This window comes from Palaemon carinicauda, chromosome 4, assembly GCF_036898095.1.
Source record: "Palaemon carinicauda isolate YSFRI2023 chromosome 4, ASM3689809v2, whole genome shotgun sequence".
NCBI classification, from domain to species: Eukaryota; Metazoa; Arthropoda; class Malacostraca; order Decapoda; family Palaemonidae; genus Palaemon; species Palaemon carinicauda.
In genome coordinates, this window is record NC_090728.1 from 193840724 (window position 1) to 193863177 (window position 22454).

General features: G+C 38.0%; 1 long non-coding RNA gene across 3 annotated transcripts in view; it reads right to left on the reverse strand.

Annotated features, from left to right (window-relative positions):
- Positions 1 to 653: 653 nt before the first annotated feature.
- Positions 654 to 22454, reverse strand: part of LOC137640315 (uncharacterized) — a 57896-nt gene continuing 36095 nt past the window's right edge. For 2 of the 3 annotated variants that reach the window (XR_011044334.1, XR_011044332.1), the window contains 4 exons: positions 21888 to 22096; positions 15118 to 15321; positions 11052 to 11260; positions 2713 to 3578 (listed from right to left, as the gene is read on the reverse strand). This is a non-coding gene — a long non-coding RNA (uncharacterized lncRNA). The other variant, XR_011044333.1, reaches the window with a different exon arrangement.

A 22454-nucleotide genomic window follows, 5' to 3' on the forward strand; every position in this document is an offset into this window, starting at 1 on the left:
AATGCCTTCTATGGAGATGACCACTGCCCACTGTAATTAACTCCTCCCATACATGGGAATATATAAACTTCAAGAAGACATTGTCCAAGAGAGATAGGACAAGACTTAAGACAAGAGAGGAAGCAGACAAGATCTAAAATCCTAGCGAGATAAAAAATGGAGAAGACCAGAAGTTTAATAGAGCCAGTTTCTAACCTTCCCTTCAGACAACAAAGCCCATCTCCTAAGATCCTGTTGTGGGAGAAAAGAGACAAATTGAAGCAGCCAGCCCTCCCTGCTTATGATGAGAAGTAGCCAACACTGCCTGCAGCCTGCTTTCGTTCAACAGTATCATCGAATCCTTGGAAGAAGACCTCTGATGTTACTTCTTGATGCTACCCTTTTTGTGATGTCTACAAATCTGATCATCGTGCCAGTTTCATCTAACTTCAGCCACCCTTCTACAGTATAATGGAATTCTTGGAACAAGACAATTGATGATCCTACTTGATGCCACCCCTTTTGTGACGTCTTCAAATCTAGTCATCGTGCCAGTTTCCGACGTCTTCAAATCTATTCATCGTGCCAGTTTCATCTGAACTAAAGCTGCCTCTCTGCAACGTTCAAGCCTTACTTCAACAGTATCATCAATAGGAAGAAGACCTCTGATGTCCCTTCTTGATGCCACCCTTTTTGTGACATCTTTGAATCCGGTCATCATGTCAGTTTCATCTGAACTTCAGCCAGTTCTCAAGCCTTCAACAGTATAATTGGATTTCTGGAAGAAGACCTCTGATGTCCCTTCTTGATGCCACCCTTTTTATGACGTCTTCGAATCCAGTGATCATGCCAGTTTCATCTGAACTTCAGCCGCCTTATTTAACAGTATCATCGGAACCATGGAAGACCTCTAATGTCACTTCTTGATGCCACCCCTTTTCTTCAAATCTAGTCATCTGAACCAAAGCCGTCTTTCTGCAACGTTCTCAAGCCTTACTTCATCAGTATCATCGAATTCTTGGAAGAAGACCTTTGATGTCCTTACTTAATGCCACCCTTTTTATAACGTCTTTGGATCTTGTCAGCATGCCAGACTAAAGCTGCCTTTCTGCAACGTTCTCTAGCCTCACTTCATCAGTATCATCGAATTCTTGGAAGACGACCTTTGATGTCCTTTACTTGATGCCACCCTTTTTATAACGTCTTTGGATCTTGTCAGCATGCCAGACTAAAGCTGCCTTTCTGCAACGTTCTCAAGCCTTACTTCATCAGTATCATCGAATTCTTGGAAGACGACCTTTGATATCCCTACTTGATGCTACCCTTTTTATAACTTCTTCGGATCCGGTCAGCATGCCAGTTTCATCTGAACTAAAGCAGTCTTTCTGCAACGTTCTCAAGCCTTACTTCATCAGTATCATCGAATTCTTGGAAGAAGACCTTTGATGTCCTTACTTGATGCCACCCTTTTTATGACGTCTTCGGATCTGGTTATCATGCCAGTTTCATCTGAACTTCAGCCGCCCTTCTGCAATGTTCACAAGCATTACTTCAACAGTCTTGGAAGAAGACCTCTGATGTCACTTCTTGATGCCACCCCTTTAGTAACCGTCTTCAAATCTAGTCATCGTGCCAGTTTCATCTGAACTAAAGGCGCCCTTCTGCAATGTTCTCAAGCCTTACTTCATCAGTATCATCGAATTCTTGGAAGAAGACCTTTGATGTCCTAACTTGATGCCACCCTCTTTGTGACATCTTCGGATCTGGTCAGCATGCCAGTTTCATCTGAACTAGAGCTGCCTTCCTGCAACGTTCTCAAGCCTTACTAAAACAGTATTATCGAATTCTTGGAAGACGACCTCTGATGTCCTTCCTGATGCCACCCTCTATGTGACATCTTTGAATCCGGTCATCATGCCAGTTTCATCTGAACTAAAGCCGCTCTTCTGCAACGTTCTCAAGCCTTACTTCAACAGTATAATGGAGTTTTGGAAGACCTCCTCTGATGTCCCTTCTTGATGCCACCCTTTTTGTGATGTCTTCGAATCTGGTAATCATGTCAGTTTCATCTGAACTTCAGCCGCCCTTCTGGGCGGAGTTAATTACAGTGGGTAGTGGTCATCTTCATAGATCGGTTCATTTTAACAATTCTGCATCTCCATTATCTTCTTCAGAAATGCCCACTACGACCACTCCACGGAAGATTCTAAACCACGTGTGTCAAGTCATAACAAAAGAGCACCACGTGTGTCCATTATGACATATATCCTAAACAAGGATTTCCCTCAGGCTCGTTTTCTCAAAATATGCTGAACACTAATTAATACGATGACATTTTGATCAAGCAGGAGAGTTCCCTTATCACGGCAGGATTTACTTTCAAAATGCTGATGAAAAATTAAGAGATGACAGAATTTCCCAAATAGGGCCACAGTCGAATCTCTTCCCGCCTCGCTGCTCTCACTGGGAATGGGATAAAAATGTCTTTTAAACATCTTTTAAAAGTATTGTCTACCCCTGACAAGCTGCAAGACATGTTGGATGACAACGGGAGTTATGTCTTATACAGTGTTGATTTGAATCCTCCACGCTCGCAGAGACCATATCAGAAGAGACAATCGTAATGCAGCAGCACAGCTGGGTAAGAGTTCTTGTGAGCCAAGATATTTCAAACCCTGTTGTTAGAGCGTAAACATACTACTGAAATTGTCAGAAGTCTGTAATAAAACAAATATATAAAAATCATTATAGTATATTTAATCCTTTAAAATTGTTTACAATGTAATTAAATTGACCAAATTCATTAAAGTACTATTAAATTAATTTTGAGTGCATGGATTTTATAAGAGTTAAATTGTTTAAAAAAAAAGGTAATTGTAATAATTCTTTCACACGACATGAATACTGAAGGGAAAGAAGTTTTGTTAAATAATATCTTTGGGTATCAAACTGTACATAGGCACAAAATTTGACGCAACTTTACTCAATTTTCACGATAAAATATATAACAAAGACTGTAGATCAACGCTGGTTTACATAAGGGACTTGTAGAGTTTCCTATCTTGTTCATCATAGCAATACATAAGTAGGTATATTATTGAATGTGATCCAAACATCATTCATGGGTGGTAGTGGGTCTTGTGGTTATTTGAAAAGCTGAAACTGATGAATTCACGGCAGGGAAGGGCCTTTGTACCAAAACATAATTTGAGCATAGAAAATTTATGTACTATACATGAAAATAAACAAGAAAATTCATCGTCTTGAGAATGACTTAAATAACGACATAAAGACTGCTTAATAAAGTGCATGTAGCCATTATTATCCCTGCTGGCATTGAATACTCACGTCCCTCCACTTCTATTTTCAAGGACAAAATTTCTCAACTGTACACGAGGCCAAAGTCATTAAAAGGCCTTTGTTTCGCCACTTACTTGCTCCATGTTTTGTATTGTGAGCATGGTGCAGTAGCATATAGCATATGCTATTTGAACTGTGTACTGTAAATTCTTATCCTCATTATTTGAAATCTTTCTCTTGGTCAATTAATCGGCCAATCTTCATCCTTTTCTTCTAATGCCGAATACCGGATAATTTTACTGTAATGAAAGAAATTATTTTATAATATTGTAATGAAAGAAATTATAAGGCAATTGTTTAAATTTTTTAAAACAAAATGAAACTGCTTAAAATATTTGGTCGTTAGGAACAGAACCTAATTAAAATTCACACACAACAGAATTTTACTTACATATAAAATTTTATATAAAGACCACTAATTAAAATACAAAAGAACTCCATTCCCTCAGAAAAATCTATTACTTTACTTATGCCTAATCCCCAGTAACCAGCAGTTGACAGTGCTCTTCAATGAGAAAAGAATTACTCCCAGAACCCTTTTTTCCAAATTTCTATTTCCAAATCTTAAATTTCAAAAAAAAATATTCTACTTTAAGGGAGCAACATGAACATCAGGCTGACTTTCATTACTACAAAAGACATACTTCAGTCACATGGATGACTATCCATATTCATGACCTAGTCGAGGTCTGGTCTTAGACAACAGTAAACTCGCATTGTATTTCTTCCTTGGAAGAAATTTAGACCATCACATTTTTATTTGCTACACATCAATTACATAATTCCCTAATAGACACAGCAGAATCCTGGAGATCTTAGATACTCAGGCTTGTTGGAATACTAAATTTATAAATGATCACTCAAAGTATTTTTTACAAGGAGCTTACAATACTTGCACAAATAAAATCATACAAGAAACTATAAACATGAAATAAAGTTGAACCAACATCAAATGTGTGGAAATCTGGATTACCAAGTGGACAAAAATAAGAGCTACAATATCAATTTATGACTCCTACAAGAACCAACAACCTGATGAAATAAAGGAAAGACGAAGCAAGTACAACAAATTGGAGGAACTTCTCGTTACCAAATGGTAAAAAATATGGCTACAATATCAATTTACAGCTACAAGAAGTTCTAGAAAAAAGTTTCATATACAGTAAACCTTAAGAATCCACACTAAAAAGCATAAATACCATACAAAGCTAGACCTGAATACTATAGAAAAGAAAAAATTACTCCACTCCAAGCTCTTTAATAAGACCGGGAGAAATAAAAATAGATTAGAATGATCAACATCAAGGTTTGGAAAAGAGGTATCTTTGAGAGAGACATTCTTTGGTGTTCACGCACAAATAGGATGCATGCGACTTCATAGTGTACGATAAAATATATTAGAAAGAACTGTACATTCTGGATAAATTTCATGCCATTAAAGCTAGAGATGGACTGTCACATTCTTTGAAACCAAATAACCGTTAACTTGAAACAAGAATAGTTAAAATACAAGGCGGATCTATCTATCAACCCAGGCAATTCTGCAAATTTAAGTTTGGGGGGGGGGGCTGACTTCCAAGTGGGGGGGGGGGGGGGGGTTCTTCTCCAAGCTCGATCTACCCTGACGAAGGATTTCACCGAGTTTGGTTGGTACTGCTGGGGTACCACGGCCCACACTCCCAAAGTATTCCACCACAAATGCAGCTTCATATGCCAAATCACCTACTGCTGATATTTTAGCGGTCACCAAGACGACAGGATGAAGCACCAGGGCCTTATCAGGACTGCGTCACAATTGCTCACCAGTCATTCCTATTTCTAGCACTGATAACACATGAAAAATTATCTCCAACAAAGAAGCTACAAAACATGAGCCAATTACCACACAGTATTTTTGAGTGGTGTCCCAGGAACTCTCCAAAAGTAGTATTCCAGAAACCATCAATGTAGCACTATCACCAATTTCCTTCGTGTTCCAGACACTGTAGTGAAAACAGCCCACTTTACAAAATGGTTTCCATTGCAAACTATAGTCCATTTCTTTTAGCGAGGCATTTTTGCACAGACTCGCAGCGGGGCCCTTATAGCTCGGAAAAGTTTCCTGATCGCTGACTGGTTGGACAAGATAATTCTAACCAAACAGCAATCAGGAGTCTTTTCCGAGCTAAAAGGGCACCGCTGCGAGTCGGTGCAAATCTGCCTCGCTAAAAGAAATGGACTATAGTATGTAAATTTCAGGTAATATTAATGTGAAATGAGGAGGGATCTCATAAGACAAACAAACAAAAAAAAAAAGGGGGGGGGCTTTCAAAGTAAAAGTTTGAGTTAATGAACAAAACTACATCTCGTCCAGTTGCTTTATGGAAGCATGCGCACTGAAAAATCAGTGTTACATGTGTGAGATCCAATGTCCCTTTCCTTCATCATAAAACCTGCCTTAATGAAGAATAGGCTAATTTGAATCAACACAACCATTTTGCCCATTTCTTCAACTACGTACGTAGCATGATTTTTTCAGTGACCTTACCCACATCCCCAAGAAGCTTAAAATATGTCCTTATCATGGATCGAGAGAAATATCTATCAAAAGGTAAGGAGGTATATTTTGCATTTATAGATCGGGAGAAAGCTTCTAAAAGAGTTCATAGGGATATGATGAGATTATAAGGTACTGGTGGAAGATTATTGCAAAGCATTGTAGAGTTGATACATAGACAGTAAAGCGTGTGTTAGGATAGGAAATGAAGCGAGTAGTTTCCAGTGAGAGCAGGGCTGAGAAATGGATCTGTGATGTCGCCACGCTTCTTCAATTTGAGAGGCGAATCAGTTGTTGTTAGTGGATGATACTGTATTGGTTGCAGACTTGTAGAGGCTGTGTGTATTAGTGACAGAGTTTGGAAGGGTGTGAGAGAAGGAAATTGCGAGAATGTGGGTAGAAGTAAGGCTAGGAGTCTTACACAAGAAGGGAAGGTGGAAACAATGTCATGTTGAATGGAATTTCTTGAAGTAGATCAGTTTAAGTACTTGGTTTCTGTTGCTCCTGCAAATGGTAAAGTGGAAGCAAATGTACGTCGGACTGAATGATGTAAAGTGTTAGGGGTAGTGAAGGGAGAGGTAAAGAATACTGTAGAGGGTAAGGGATGAATGTAAATTAAGTTCTGTATGAGAAAGTAATTGTACCAACTGTGATGTATGGATCAGAGTTGGGAACGAGTGATAGACATAAACAATGTGTTCGAGATGAAGTGTCTGAGGAATATGGTATAACTATATTGGATAGGTTTAGGAATGAAGTAATAAGAATGAGAATGGGAGTGAGAATGAGAATGGGAGTGAGAATGAATTAGCAGCTAGAGTGGATATGAATGTGTAAAGGTGGATGAATGGAGAATTATTGAATTAAAACCTCAACATAGAGATGACTGGCGAAATCTAACTGATGCCCTTTGCGTCAATAGGCGTTAGAGGAGGAGATGATGATGATGATGATGATGATGGTTTGGCCACGTAGAGATGATGGAAAATGGTCATCTGCTGAAGAAAGTGATGAATACAAGAGTTGATGGGGGGATGGAGAAGAAAGCCCTAGGTGACAGGAGGATAGATGTGAGAGATGGAAAAGTGCATGCAGGGAATAGAAATGAATGGCGAGCGATTGCAACACAGTAACAATAGGCCCTACTGCTACGTGACTGCTGAGATAGAGGCAGTAGGAGAATCAGTATATGAAGCTTCATTTGTGGTGGAAGACAGGGGAAGGTGGGCTGTGGCACTCTAACAGTACCAACCAAACTTGGCCAAGTCCCTTGTTGGACAGGGAGAACGATGGGGAAAAAATCCCCGTTGTTTCTTTCCGTTCTTTTTGGATGTTGGCTATCTCCCAATAATTGGGGGAAGTGCCATGGTAGATAGATGTACAATATTGATTCTACCCTAAAGAAGAAAACTGGGTCCTAACACTAACTAAACTTTATCAAATATTTATGATGAAATACAACCTCATGTCAAGTTTTCTGGATTTGCATTGGATTGGATTTGAATTTACGAGTGTAAAATGGGCCATATGTCCCCACACTAGGGGCCCAAAAGCCACTCGGAAGCCAGGTGCCTTTGAGGGGTAAACCCTAGAGTTGCACTATGAAATAAAAGTTATGAAAAGATGTTATACACTAAAATGGAAGAGAAAAGGGAAGACATTCATTTTAGATATGATAATCTTTACCCTGAAATGGTGAAAAATGGATATGAAGTATACAACTGAAAAAGTATCTCTACATACTACTTGGAAATGGATATTTCTCACACAATATTGCTAATGCATGTAGTTGCATATACCGCTATAAACAGAAGAAAAAAAATTGTAAGACATGAAAGAAGTACTTGTTACACACACACACACACTCACACCTCTGAGCTATGTTACTTCCAAATGAAGTGGTAGAGAGACAGCCAGACAACACAGGCGTAATGGTGATAAAGCAAACTAATGCTAAGTCCTTCACCAAGAGATAAGAAAAACAGACACAAAAAGCATCCGAGCATGACAACTTGAAAGGGTGTACATGGAACAGTGTAGTTCATGTAGCTTACGGCTGTTTTTCAAACATGAGTTAAGCCATGTTAATATCCTGAATAAAGAAAAAATACGAGACAACTGGATGTCTACTGGTGCATGTAACACCAATATCCAAAGAGGAAGATCTACAGCAAATCAAGATAGGAATGGCACTCAAGGAGTCCCTGTTTGACTTGAATGACAGTGGAGTTGTTCACACTGATTAATAAAAAGTAACACATTCAATTAAATAATAGTGAGTAGGGAATGCATCTACACCTTAGTGGAGATAAATGGCACTCAATAGCATATGTTTTTCCTTGCTTGAGCGACTAAACCATGTCTTGCAACTCGCAAGTAAGAAGTGTTCGAGGCCAGCGCTCACGTAAGGGTTCGGCATCACAAACATAAAACAAAAGACCCGAATAACGAGGTCATCAGGAATTACGCCATTTCTTGTATCATTCAAAGAATAAACAGACCACATTTATTTCAACTTAATTAGCAAAGGGAAAGGAAACTTTAAAAACTCAATTGAAAATATTGACGGCAGTAGATTGGAGCTGCCTGGAAGTGGTGACCTCAATAAGCCCAAGCTCCAATAGCATCACAACATAATGGCCCTTATTATACGAAATTAAATAAGGGACTAAAGGACTTATAACTCATAATAGTGTGCTGAATTGCTTGAAAGTTACTGGGCTTGAAAAAAGTATGATCAAAACCAGGTTTAACATACTACCATAGAATTAGAATAATAAAATCACTAATACTCCTATGATGTACCTAATTAGCAAAATGTGTAACTATATAACTTTCTAATAAAAGAAAACAAGCAATGTATCTGAACGTATAATAAAAACCGAAATGTAATTCACCAGATTAATATATAATAGCTACTCCCAGCATGATGGACTGGATTGAATTCATGAAATTGGGCTATATAGCCTAGAGATGGGGCCCGTGAGGCCAATCAGCACTGCTGCTACTCCAAAAGTAGTCTGTAACTTAAACAGCCACTAAAAAAACATTCAGGCTGGGATAGAAGATGGATGTGGCAGAGATGAGAATGTTGAGATGTGTGGGGTGACAAGAAGAGATAAGATACAGAATGAAGTAATTAGGGGTACCACAGGAGTTAGAGAACTATCAGATAAGATCCAAAAAAAGTAGACTGAGGTGGTATGGTCATGTCATGAGAAGAGATGAACAGTATATTGGGAGGAGAGTGATGGAAATGGAGGTACAGGGAACGAGAAGGAGAGGGAGACCAAAGCGAAGGTGGATGGACTGTATCAAGGATGACCTTCGATCAAAGGGATTAACCGGTGATGAAGTGTGGGGCAGAGGTAGATGGAGAAAGCTGGCCAGAAACATTGACCCCACATAGAAGTGGGAAAAGATGCAGACAAAGAAGAAGAAGATGATAAAAGATTCTAGCCAATACTGTACTTATAAAATTTAGGAGTATTATGCAAAAACTATTAATCCACGATAGATGATAAAATCCCACTGGGAAAACTTGGAGAATGCTAATATTAATGAGAACTGCTTACACTGCAGACAGAAAGAAGATTACTAAACTGTCACACGAGAATCATTGCTGCTGCTATCACTGGAGGAAACCTCTTATAAATACTTCCAACATATAGGTCCTTATTTCTTTTCCTTTGGAGTGTGGCAAAGAACCTCCTGAATGCAAGATTCTGTGTATGAAATCTTAGTCATACTTAGCAATTGTACCAGGAATTGAATGATTCATACAGAAAATTTCTTGACCCTTGTAAAATGCAGGCATAAACATTCATTCTATTGTGTAACTTTTAATTCTGTGTAGACTCTCAATAACACCCTTATCCGTGTTCCAGTTTTTATCATATTGGGTCAAAATCCGTCCAAAGAAATACCTCGTCAATCTCATCCATTCCAAAAAGTTGTCCAGGCCTAAAACACAAATTTTTCATTCTTCTTGCATTATACATTAAATAAACAACAATTTCTAAATCCATCAAATAGTTCATATACAAATATCTATCCAAGACAGACCTGGTTAAGCCACCCTATATAAACCATTATGCAAGAAATTTAATGAATAGGACATCACAAGAGAAAAAATTCTGAGACCCTTGTCTTTAATACCTGAAATACTGATGGGTTCCTGCACATAGCCACAGACAGGAAAATTTGGCTGAGGACAAAGAGCTTTCACCACAAATGGCAAATTTATCTTGTCATACGCCTTGCCAAACATGTCCTATTTACTCGATTATCTTACAAAGCCAGATAGAAATAGTGCTTTTGGACACCTCTTTCTTGTTCCACCTAGTGCAACCTTCAAGACTGTACTAAGGGGACGATTTCTCTCTGAATACCACCTCTGGGATAAATATATATATATAAAAAAAAGATATACCTTCAGCCCTCAGTGACTAACCTGGTAAGTCTGTAAAACTTCCCAATTTTCTTTGCCTATACTAAGGCAAGCTGAAAGACAGTCCAATGTATCATAACCATGTCTGATGACACTCCAAGACAAACCAAGCTTCAGCCAAAAACATTAGTACGAGCTATGCCTCTCTCTGATCTGCAAGCGATGGCCCAGGACTCCTCAAAGCTCATCAAGAGGATGGCTGTCCCATGAGGTTGACTGCTCCAAGTTCTTGTGTTTGAAGACCTGGCTCAAGGCTGATTGGCAGATTTTCCAGTACAGACAAGACAAAATTTTCCCTAAGCCAAGATAAACAAGGAAGTCCACAACCTGAAGAATTGTTCCAACCAGGGATACTTTATCTGACACAAATCAAAGAACACTGCCCACTTTGTCAAGTACAATTTGTGTAATAGGTTTTTTTTAGCTTATATTTAATCATTCCAGGAGCAGAGAAAGCAAAGAGGAGCTTGCTTAACATTTGCATAGAATAACTTCATAACAGTAATGCTACTACTGTACAGTAACATTAAAGGCACACCAATAATACCTGTAGTGAAAAGTCCTACCTCTTTTCTTGAGGTGTGTGTCCACTGACATACCAATTGCAGGATCAGGCAAACAACCCGATTTACATTATTCAACCAGCAAGGTTTTCATAAAGTTAGTTTTTCACTACAAACCCATTTACCATAAGTAACATATTTGTGTAGTCTCCATCACACTCACCTGTAGTATCTGGAATTGAATGATTCATAAAGCGAATTCCACGAGTCTTGCATAAACGCAAGGGTAAACCTTCCTTCCATCGTGCAACTTTGCAATCTTCCCAGATGCTTCACTTAAATTCCTCTCTATTCTTGTGCCATGGGATTGGCATATTGGGTCAAAATCATTCCAGATCTACCTCACCAATCACATCCCCTCCAAAAGGTGTCCTATAAACAAAAAGTTTTTTTAGTTTCTTGCACTACATAAGAATTATAAACAATTTACACTCCAAAGCATTTGTCAAGACCAAACCTGATCAAATGACCCCCAATAAACTATTATGCCAGGAATGAAAAGCATATGGTAACTTCAAATACTACAAGATAACATTTTTATGGTTAATACATGAGAAACACCTCCCTCCATGTAAGAGGATAAATAAACCCTTTACAAGAAAATGTAAATTTAACCATACAATAGTAAATGCAACCACATGAGGAAAGGGAATCAAATGAAATTTAGAATATTTTCAGAGGAAATTTGCCTTCTTAGCTAAACAAACATAAGTTCTTTATGTAATAAGTGATACTTCAGTTCAAGCGACTGACGTGACTGACTTCAGCAATGTTCCAGCTTTTGCTGCATTTTCACCTCCTTTACTATAGGATGATGGTTTGTATTATCATGTAGGAACAATTATGAATTTGGGCAATATAGCCTGGAGCTGAAGCCCTATGAGGACAATCAAAGTGAACCCAGCTACTCTGAAAGGAGAAGTCGGTAATGAAGAGTAATAAGAAATTTTTCGGTTAGGGATAGAATATTTTCATCCATACTGTACTGTAGTCATGAAATTTAGGAACATCATGCTATTACAATGAAGCCCAGATTGATGCTAAAATCCCATTGGGAAAACCGAAAGACTGTTGAAAATTATGGAGACATAACCACTTGTAATAAATAACCTCATGAGCAAAGACAGCAATTAGATAACTAGACTGACACACAAAAATCACTACTGCTAATATCACTGGAGGAATCCCTATACAAATACTGTCAGCATAAAGGACCTCCTTTCTTTTCCTTTGGAGTGTGACAAAGAATCTCCTGATTGCACGATATGGCAAAACAAAACTGATGGATATGGTTCAACAAGTAAATATTAGAAATAAAACATCTTTCCACTAAAAACCTATCAATCATAAATAGCCTTTATTCTATTGTGCAACTTTACTTTCTTCAAGACTCTCCACAACACTCTGTCTTTATCCATATTCCAGAAGTTGTCATATCGGGTAAAAGTCAGTTCAAAGACAGACCTCCTCAGTTTCATCCCCTCCGGAGGTGTCCTGGCCTAAAACTCAGTTTTATTGATCTTATAGCACTGCACATTAAATAACATTAAAAACTTAACATTCATCAAATACTTAATATGACTATATCTATCAAAGACATATCTGGTCAAACAACCTTATATAAACCATTATGCCGAGAATAAAATGTAAAGAACAATTTCACATGGGAGAAACTCCCAGCCCCCTCCCTTTACTACCTGCAATACCGATGGGTTCTTGAACAATGCAACAGACAAGACAATTTGCCAGACAGCAAAGAGCTTTTATCTCTGCAGGGCAAACTTATCCCGACAAGCCTGACCATACAAGTCACATGCTTTTTTCCCCACAGGGCAAACTCATCTAATTGATGCCCTTTGCATCAATAGGCATTGGAGGAGGAGGAGGAGGAGGAGATGATGATGGTTTGGCCATGTAGATATGATGGAAAATGGTCATCTGCTGAAAAAAAGTGATGAATGCCAAGAGTTGACAGGGAGATGGAGAAGAAAGCCCTAGGTGACAGGAGGATAGATGTGAGAGAGGGAAAAGAGCAAGCTTGGAATAGAAATGAATAGCGAGCGATTACAACACAGTAACATTAGGTCCTACTGCTACGTGACTGCTGAGATAGAGGCAGTAGGAGAATCAATATATGAAGCTTCATTTGTGGTGGAAGACAGGGGAAGGTGGGCTGTGACACTCTTAACAGTACTAACCAAACTTGGCTAAGTCCCTCGTTAGACAAGGAGAACGATGGGGAAAAAATCCCCGTTGCTTCTTTCCGTTCTTTTTGGATGTTGGCTATCTCCCAAAAATTGGGGGAAGTACCATGGTAGATAGATGTACAATATTGATTCTAATCTAAAGAAGAAAACTGGGCCCTAACACTAACTAAACTCTATCAAATATTTATGATGAAATACAACCTCATGTCAAGTTTTCTGGATTTGCATTGGATTTGATTTGAATTTACGAGTGTAAAAAGAAGGGCCATATGCCCCCACAATCGGGGCCCAAAAAGCCACTCGGAAGCCAGGTGCTTCTGAGGGGTAAACCCTAGAGTTGCACTATGAAATAAAAGTTATGAAAAGATGTTATACACTAAAATGGAAGAGAGTAAGAGGGAAGACATACATTTTAAACATGACAATCTTTACCCTGAAATAGTGAAAAATGGATATGAAGTATACAACAACTGAAAAAGTATCTCTACATAGGACTTGGAAATGGATATTTCTCACGCAATATTGCTAATGCATGTAGTTGCATATACCACTATATACAGAAGAGAAATTGTAAGACATGATAGAAGTACTCACACACATACACACACCTCTTGAGCTATGTTACTTCCAAATAAAGTGGTAGAGAGACAGCCAGACAACACAGGCGTAATGATGATAAAGCAAACTAATGCAGATTCATTCACCAAGATAAAAGAAAAAGACACTAAAAGCATCTGAGCATGACACAGCTTGAAAGGGTGTACGTGGAACAAAGTGTATTTCACGTAGCTTACAGCTGTTTTTCAAACATGACTTAAGCCATGGTAATATCCTGAATAGATAAAGACAAATAAGAGACAACTAGTGGTCTACAGGTGCATGTAACACCAATATCCTAAGAGGAAGATCTACAGCAAATCAAGATAGGATTGGCACTCAAGGAGTCCCTGTTCGACTTGAACGACAGTGGAGTTGTTCACACTGATAAATAAAAAGTAACACATTCAATTAAAAAAAAGTGAGTAGGGAATGCATCTACACCTTAGGGGAGATAAATGGCATTCAATAGCATATGTTTTTCTTTGCTTGAGCGACTAAACCATGACTTGCAACTCACAAGTAAGAAGTGTTCGAGGCCAGCGTTCAAGTAAGGGCTCGGCATCACAAACCAAAAAAGACCCGAATAACGAGGTCATCAGGAATTACGCCATTTCTTGTATCATTCAAAGAATAAACAGACCACATTTATTTCAACTTAATTAACAAAGGGAAAGGAAACTTTAAAAACTCAATTGACATATTGATGGCAGTAGATTGGAGCTGCCTGGAAGTGGTGACCTCAGTAAGCCCAAGCTCCAATAGCATTACAACATAATGGCCCTCATTATATGAAATACAGTAAGGGACTAAAGCACTTATAACACATAACAGTGTGCTGAATTGCTTGAAAGTTACTGGGCTTTAAAAAAGTATGATCAAAACAAGAGCATGGCTATCTCATGAGGTTGACTGGTCAAAGCTCTTTGGTTTGAAGACCTGGCTCAAGGCTGATTGGTAGCTTTTTCCAGTAGAGACAGACAAGGTTCCCTCAGTCAAGGTAAACAAGGAAGTCCAGACCCTGAAGAATTGTTCCAACCAGAGACACTTTCTCCGACACAAAGAACACAGGCCATTTTGTCAAGCACAAATTTATGTAATAGGTTTTATTTAGCTTATAATCATTCCAGGAACAAAGAAACCAAAGAAAGCAAAGAGGAGCTTGCTTAACATTTGCACAGAATAACTTCATAACAGTAATGCTACTACTGTACAGTAACATTAAAGGCACACCAATAATACATGTAGTGAAAATTCCTACCTCTTTTCTTTAGGTGTGTCCCCACTGACGTACCAATTGCAGGATCAGGCAAACAAACCGAATGATATTATTCAACAAGCAAGGTTTCCATAAAGTTAGTTTTTCACTACAAACCCTTTTACCATAAGTAACACATTTGTGTAGGAAATTTCCATCACACTCACCTGTAGTATCTGGAATTGAAGGATTCATAAAGCAAATGTTACGAGTCTTGCATAAACGCAAGGGTAAGTCTTCCTTCCATTGTGCAACTTTGCAGTTTTAACAGATGCTTAAATTCCTCTCTATCCTTATGCCATGGGATTGGCATATTGGGTCAAAATCATTCCAGATATACATCACCAATCACATTCCCTCCAAAAGGTGTCCTGTAAACAAAAAGGTTTTGTTAGTTTCTTGCACTACATAAGAATTATAAACAATTTACACTCCAAGGCATTTGTCAAGACCAAACCTGATCAAATGACCCCAAATAAACTATTATGCCAGGAATGAAAAGCATATGGTAACTTCAAATACTACAAGATAACATTTTTATGGTTAATACACGAGAATCACCTCGCTCCATGTACGATGATAAATAAACCCTTTACATGAAAATGTAAATTTAAACATTCAATAGTAAATGTGAGCACATGAGGAAAAGGAATCAAATGAAATTTATAATATTCTTAGAGAAATTTTGTCTTCTTAGCTAAACAAACAAAAGTCCTTTATGTAATAAGTGATACAGTACTTCAGTTCAAGTGACCGATGCAACCGACTTCAGCAATGTTCCAGCTTTTGCTGCATTTTCACCTCCTTTACTATAGGATGATGGTTTGTATTATCATGTAGGAACAATTATGAATTTGGGCAATATAGCCTGGAGCTGAAGCCCTATGAGGACAATCAAAGTGAACCCAGCTACTCTGAAAGGAGAAGTCGGTAATGAAGAGTAATAAGAAATTTTTCGGTTAGGGATAGAATATTTTCATCCATACTGTACTGTATTCATGAAATTTAGGAACATCATGCTATTACAATGAAGCCCAGATTGATGCTAAAATCCCATTGGGAAAACCGAAAGACAAATTACGGAGACATAACCACTTGTAATAAATAACCTCATGAGCAAAGACATCAATTAGATAACTAGACTGAGACACAAAAATCACTACTACTAATATCACTGGAGGAAACCCCATACAAATACTGCGAGCATAAAGGACCTTCTTTCTTTTCCTTTGGAGTGTGACAAAGAATCTCCTGATTGCACGATATGGCAAAACAAACTGATGGATATGGTTCAACAAGTAAATATTAAAAATAAAACATCTTTCCACTAAAAACCTATGAATCATAAATAGCCTTCATTCTAATATGCAACTTTACTTTCTTCAAGACTCTCCACACCACTCTGTCTTTATCCATATTTCACAAGCTGTCATTTCGGGTCAAAGTCAGTTCAAAGACAGACCTCCACAGTTTCATCCCCTCCGGAGGTGTCCTGGTTTAAAACTCAGTTTTAGTGATTTTATAGCACTGCACACTAAATAACATTAAAAACAACATCCATCAAATACCGTATTTCCCGTGTGATAAGACGCACCCTTTAATTATTTATTAGCTATATGCTTATTATCCCAATTCTATTACATATTCTTATAAAAAACAACTAAATCAGTCGTAGTTTCCACCACAACTGCACTTACTCGCTCGAAGTTTCAAGTGTTGTTTACATGACAGCAGCATTGCCCAGGTTCTCTATAAAATTTTGGTAAAGATGTAAAATTCTAGTGATATTTCCAAAATTCCTCATATAACCTATAAATATTCACACAAAATGTAGTTATTGATTATAGAAATCTATAAATTCTTTTAGGTGGAATACTTTCGCTACTGGTTATGTGATTCTGGGTCTAGTTACTTTTCTGCTAACTTAGTAATACTAAACTCAACTAACAGAAAGTTTTTTTCCAAGGACATATTCAGCAACTGTCTGTTTGTATCATTTCGGAACTCGGGCAACAAAGTCATTATCAATATATTGCTTATTACAATATATCAACAAAATATGAGAAAATAGATATATACTCAATAAACAACTATGTCATAGTATGTCGTCTGCTACGAGACCACTAGTTGGCATGTTTACTTGTGGAAGGGGGGTTAGAGAGTTATCAGCCGATTACCCAAAAAAAAAAAAAAATAATTTGCTAATGTACTTCATTTAATGAAGTGCAGTATAAAAATGAATGAATTTATATTATATGAATGATAATTGTAGGTTTATATTCCATCTCTCGTGAGTTTGAGTGCTTTTAAGTGTTTAAAGTGTGTCAAACTCCCCTCTACAACTTTTTCTTAAGTGTTAAGACGCAGGGTAATTTTAAGGGTAATTTTTCATGAAAAAAGGCGCGTCTTATGACACGGGAAATACGGTACTTAATATGACTATATCTATCAAAGACATATCTGGTCAAACAACCTTATATAAACCTTCCTTTACTACCTGCAATACCGATGGGTTCTTGAACAATGCAACAGACAAGGCAATTTTCCAGACAGCAAAGAGCTTTTATCTCCGCAGGGCAAACTTATCCCGACAAACTTGACCAAACAAGTCACATGCTTTTTTCCCCACAGGGCAAACTCATCTAACTGATGCCCTTTGCGTCAATAGGCGTTGGAGGAGGAGGAGGAGATTTGGATGATGATAATGATGGTTTGGCCATGTATATATGATGGAAAATGGTCATCTGCTGAAAAAAAGTGATGAATGCCAAGAGTTGACGGGGAAATGGAAAAGAAAGCCCTAGGCGACAGGAGGATAGATGTGAGAGAGGGAAAAGAGCGTGCTAGGAATAGAAATGAATGGGGAGCGATTGCAACACAGTAACAATAGGCCCTACTGCTATGTGACTGCTGAGATAGAGGCAGTAGGAGAATCAATATATGAAGCTTCATTTGTGGTGGAAAACAGGGGAAGGTGGGCTGTGGCACTCTAACAGTACTAACCAAACTTGGCCAAGTCCCTTGTCAGACAAGGAGAACGATGGGGAAAAAATCCCCTTTGTTTCTTTCCATTCTTTTTGGATGTTGGCTATCTCCAAAAAATTGGGGGAAGTGCCATGGTAGATAGATAGATGTACAGTATTGATTCTAATCTAAAGAAGAAAACTGGGCCCTAACACTAACTAAACTTTATCAAAATATTTATGATGAAATACAACCTCATATCAAGTTTCCTGGATTTGCATTGGATTGGATTTGAATTTACGAGTGTAAAATGGGCCATATGTCCCCACACTAGGGGCCCAAAAGCCACTCGGAAGCCAGGTGCCTTTGAGGGGTAAACCCTAGAGTTGCACTATGAAATAAAAGTTATGAAAAGATGTTATACACTAAAATGGAAGAGAAAAGGGAAGACATTCATTTTAGATATGATAATCTTTACCCTGAAATGGTGAAAAATGGATATGAAGTATACAACTGAAAAAGTATCTCTACATACTACTTGGAAATGGATATTTCTCACACAATATTGCTAATGCATGTAGTTGCATATACCGCTATAAACAGAAGAAAAAAAATTGTAAGACATGATAGAAGTACTTGTTACACACACACACACACTCACACCTCTGAGCTATGTTACTTCCAAATGAAGTGGTAGAGAGACAGCCAGACAACACAGGCGTAATGGTGATAAAGCAAACTAATGCTAAGTCCTTCACCAAGAGATAAGAAAAACAGACACAAAAAGCATCCGAGCATGACAACTTGAAAGGGTGTACATGGAACAGTGTAGTTCATGTAGCTTACAGCTGTTTTTCAAACATGACTTAAGCCATGTTAATATCCTGAATAGATAAAGACATATAAGAGACAACTGGTTTCCTACAGGTGCCTGTAACACCAATATCCAAAGAGGAAGATCTACAGCAAATCAAGATAGGAATGGCACTCAAGGAGTCCCTGTTTGACTTGAATGACAGTGGAGTTGTTCACACTGATTAATAAAAAGTAACACATTCAATTAAATAATAGTGAGTAGGGAATGCATCTACACCTTAGTGGAGATAAATGGCACTCAATAGCATATGTTTTTCCTTGCTTGAGCGACTAAACCATGTCTTGCAACTCGCAAGTAAGAAGTGTTCGAGGCCAGCGCTCACGTAAGGGTTCGGCATCACAAACATAAAACAAAAGACCCGAATAACGAGGTCATCAGGAATTACGCCATTTCTTGTATCATTCAAAGAATAAACAGACCACATTTATTTCAACTTAATTAGCAAAGGGAAAGGAAACTTTAAAAACTCAATTGAAAATATTGACGGCAGTAGATTGGAGCTGCCTGGAAGTGGTGACCTCAATAAGCCCAAGCTCCAATAGCATCACAACATAATGGCCCTTATTATACGAAATTAAATAAGGGACTAAAGGACTTATAACTCATAATAGTGTGCTGAATTGCTTGAAAGTTACTGGGCTTGAAAAAAGTATGATCAAAACCAGGTTTAACATACTACCATAGAATTAGAATAATAAAATCACTAATACTCCTATGATGTACCTAATTAGCAAAATGTGTAACTATATAACTTTCTAATAAAAGAAAACAAGCAATGTATCTGAACGTATAATAAAAACCGAAATGTAATTCACCAGATTAATATATAATAGCTACTCCCAGCATGATGGACTGAATTGAATTCATGAAATTGGGCTATATAGCCTAGAGATGGGGCCTGTGAGGCCAATCAGCACTGCTGCTACTCCAAAAGTAGTCTGTAACTTAAACAGCCACTAAAAAAACATTCAGGCTGGGATAGAAGATGGATGTGGCAGAGATGAGAATGTTGAGATGTGTGGGGTGACAAGAAGAGATAAGATACAGAATGAAGTAATTAGGGGTACCACAGGAGTTAGAGAACTATCAGATAAGATCCAAAAAAAGTAGACTGAGGTGGTATGGTCATGTCATGAGAAGAGATGAACAGTATATTGGGAGGAGAGTGATGGAAATGGAGGTACAGGGAACGAGAAGGAGAGGGAGACCAAAGCGAAGGTGGATGGACTGTATCAAGGATGACCTTCGATCAAAGGGATTAACCGGTGATGAAATGTGGGGCAGAGGTAGATGGAGAAAGCTGGCCAGAAACATTGACCCCACATAGAAGTGGGAAAAGATGCAGACAAAGAAGAAGAAGATGATAAAAGATTCTAGCCAATACTGTACTTATAAAATTTAGGAGTATTATGCAAAAACTATTAATCCACGATAGATGATAAAATCACACTGGGAAAACTTGGAGAATGCTAAAATTAATGAGATAACTGCTTACACTGCAGACAGAAAGAAGATTACTAAACTGTCACACGAGAATCATTGCTGCTGCTATCACTGGAGGAAACCTCTTATAAATACTTCCAACATATAGGTCCTTATTTCTTTTCCTTTGGAGTGTGGCAAAGAACCTCCTGAATGCAAGATTCTGTGTATGAAATCTTAGTCATACTTAGCAATTGTACCAGGAATTGAATGATTCATACAGAAAATTTCTTGACCCTTGTAAAATGCAGGCATAAACATTCATTCTATTGTGTAACTTTTAATTCTGTGTAGACTCTCAATAACACCCTTATCCGTGTTCCAGTTTTTATCATATTGGGTCAAAATCCGTCCAAAGAAATACCTCGTCAATCTCATCCATTCCAAAAAGTTGTCCAGGCCTAAAACACAAATTTTTCATTCTTCTTGCATTATACATTAAATAAACAACAATTTCTAAATCCATCAAATAGTTCATATACAAATATCTATCCAAGACAGACCTGGTTAAGCCACCCTATATAAACCATTATGCAAGAAATTTAATGAATAGGACATCACAAGAGAAAAAATTCTGAGACCCTTGTCTTTAATACCTGAAATACTGATGGGTTCCTGCACATAGCCACAGACAGGAAAATTTGGCTGACGACAAAGAGCTTTCACCACAAATGGCAAATTTATCTCGTCATACGCCTTGCCAAACATGTCCTATTTACTCGATTATCTTACAAAGCCAGATAGAAATAGTGCTCTTGGACACCTCTTTCTTGTTCCACCTAGTGCAACCTTCAAGACTGTACTAAGGGGACGATTTCTCTCTGAATACCACCTCTGGGATAAATATATATATATAAAAAAAAGATATACCTTCAGCCCTCAGTGACTAACCTGGTAAGTCTGTAAAACTTCCCAATTTTCTTTGCCTATACTAAGGCAAGCTGAAAGACAGTCCAATGTATCATAACCATGTCTGATGACACTCCAAGACAAACCAAGCTTCAGCCAAAAACATTAGTACGAGCTATGCCTCTCTCTGATCTGCAAGCGATGGCCCAGGACTCCTCAAAGCTCATCAAGAGGATGGCTGTCCCATGAGGTTGACTGCTCCAAGTTCTTGTGTTTGAAGACCTGGCTCAAGGCTGATTGGCAGATTTTCCAGTACAGACAAGACAAAATTTTCCCTAAGCCAAGATAAACAAGGAAGTCCACAACCTGAAGAATTGTTCCAACCAGGGATACTTTATCTGACACAAATCAAAGAACACTGCCCACTTTGTCAAGTACAATTTGTGTAATAGGTTTTTTTTAGCTTATATTTAATCATTCCAGGAGCAGAGAAAGCAAAGAGGAGCTTGCTTAACATTTGCATAGAATAACTTCATAACAGTAATGCTACTACTGTACAGTAACATTAAAGGCACACCAATAATACCTGTAGTGAAAAGTCCTACCTCTTTTCTTGAGGTGTGTGTCCACTGACATACCAATTGCAGGATCAGGCAAACAACCCGATTTACATTATTCAACCAGCAAGGTTTTCATAAAGTTAGTTTTTCACTACAAACCCATTTACCATAAGTAACATATTTGTGTAGTCTCCATCACACTCACCTGTAGTATCTGGAATTGAATGATTCATAAAGCGAATTCCACGAGTCTTGCATAAACGCAAGGGTAAACCTTCCTTCCATCGTGCAACTTTGCAATCTTCCCAGATGCTTCACTTAAATTCCTCTCTATTCTTGTGCCATGGGATTGGCATATTGGGTCAAAATCATTCCAGATCTACCTCACCAATCACATCCCCTCCAAAAGGTGTCCTATAAACAAAAAGTTTTTTTAGTTTCTTGCACTACATAAGAATTATAAACAATTTACACTCCAAAGCATTTGTCAAGACCAAACCTGATCAAATGACCCCCAATAAACTATTATGCCAGGAATGAAAAGCATATGGTAACTTCAAATACTACAAGATAACATTTTTATGGTTAATACATGAGAAACACCTCCCTCCATGTAAGAGGATAAATAAACCCTTTACAAGAAAATGTAAATTTAACCATACAATAGTAAATGCAACCACATGAGGAAAGGGAATCAAATGAAATTTAGAATATTTTCAGAGGAAATTTGCCTTCTTAGCTAAACAAACATAAGTTCTTTATGTAATAAGTG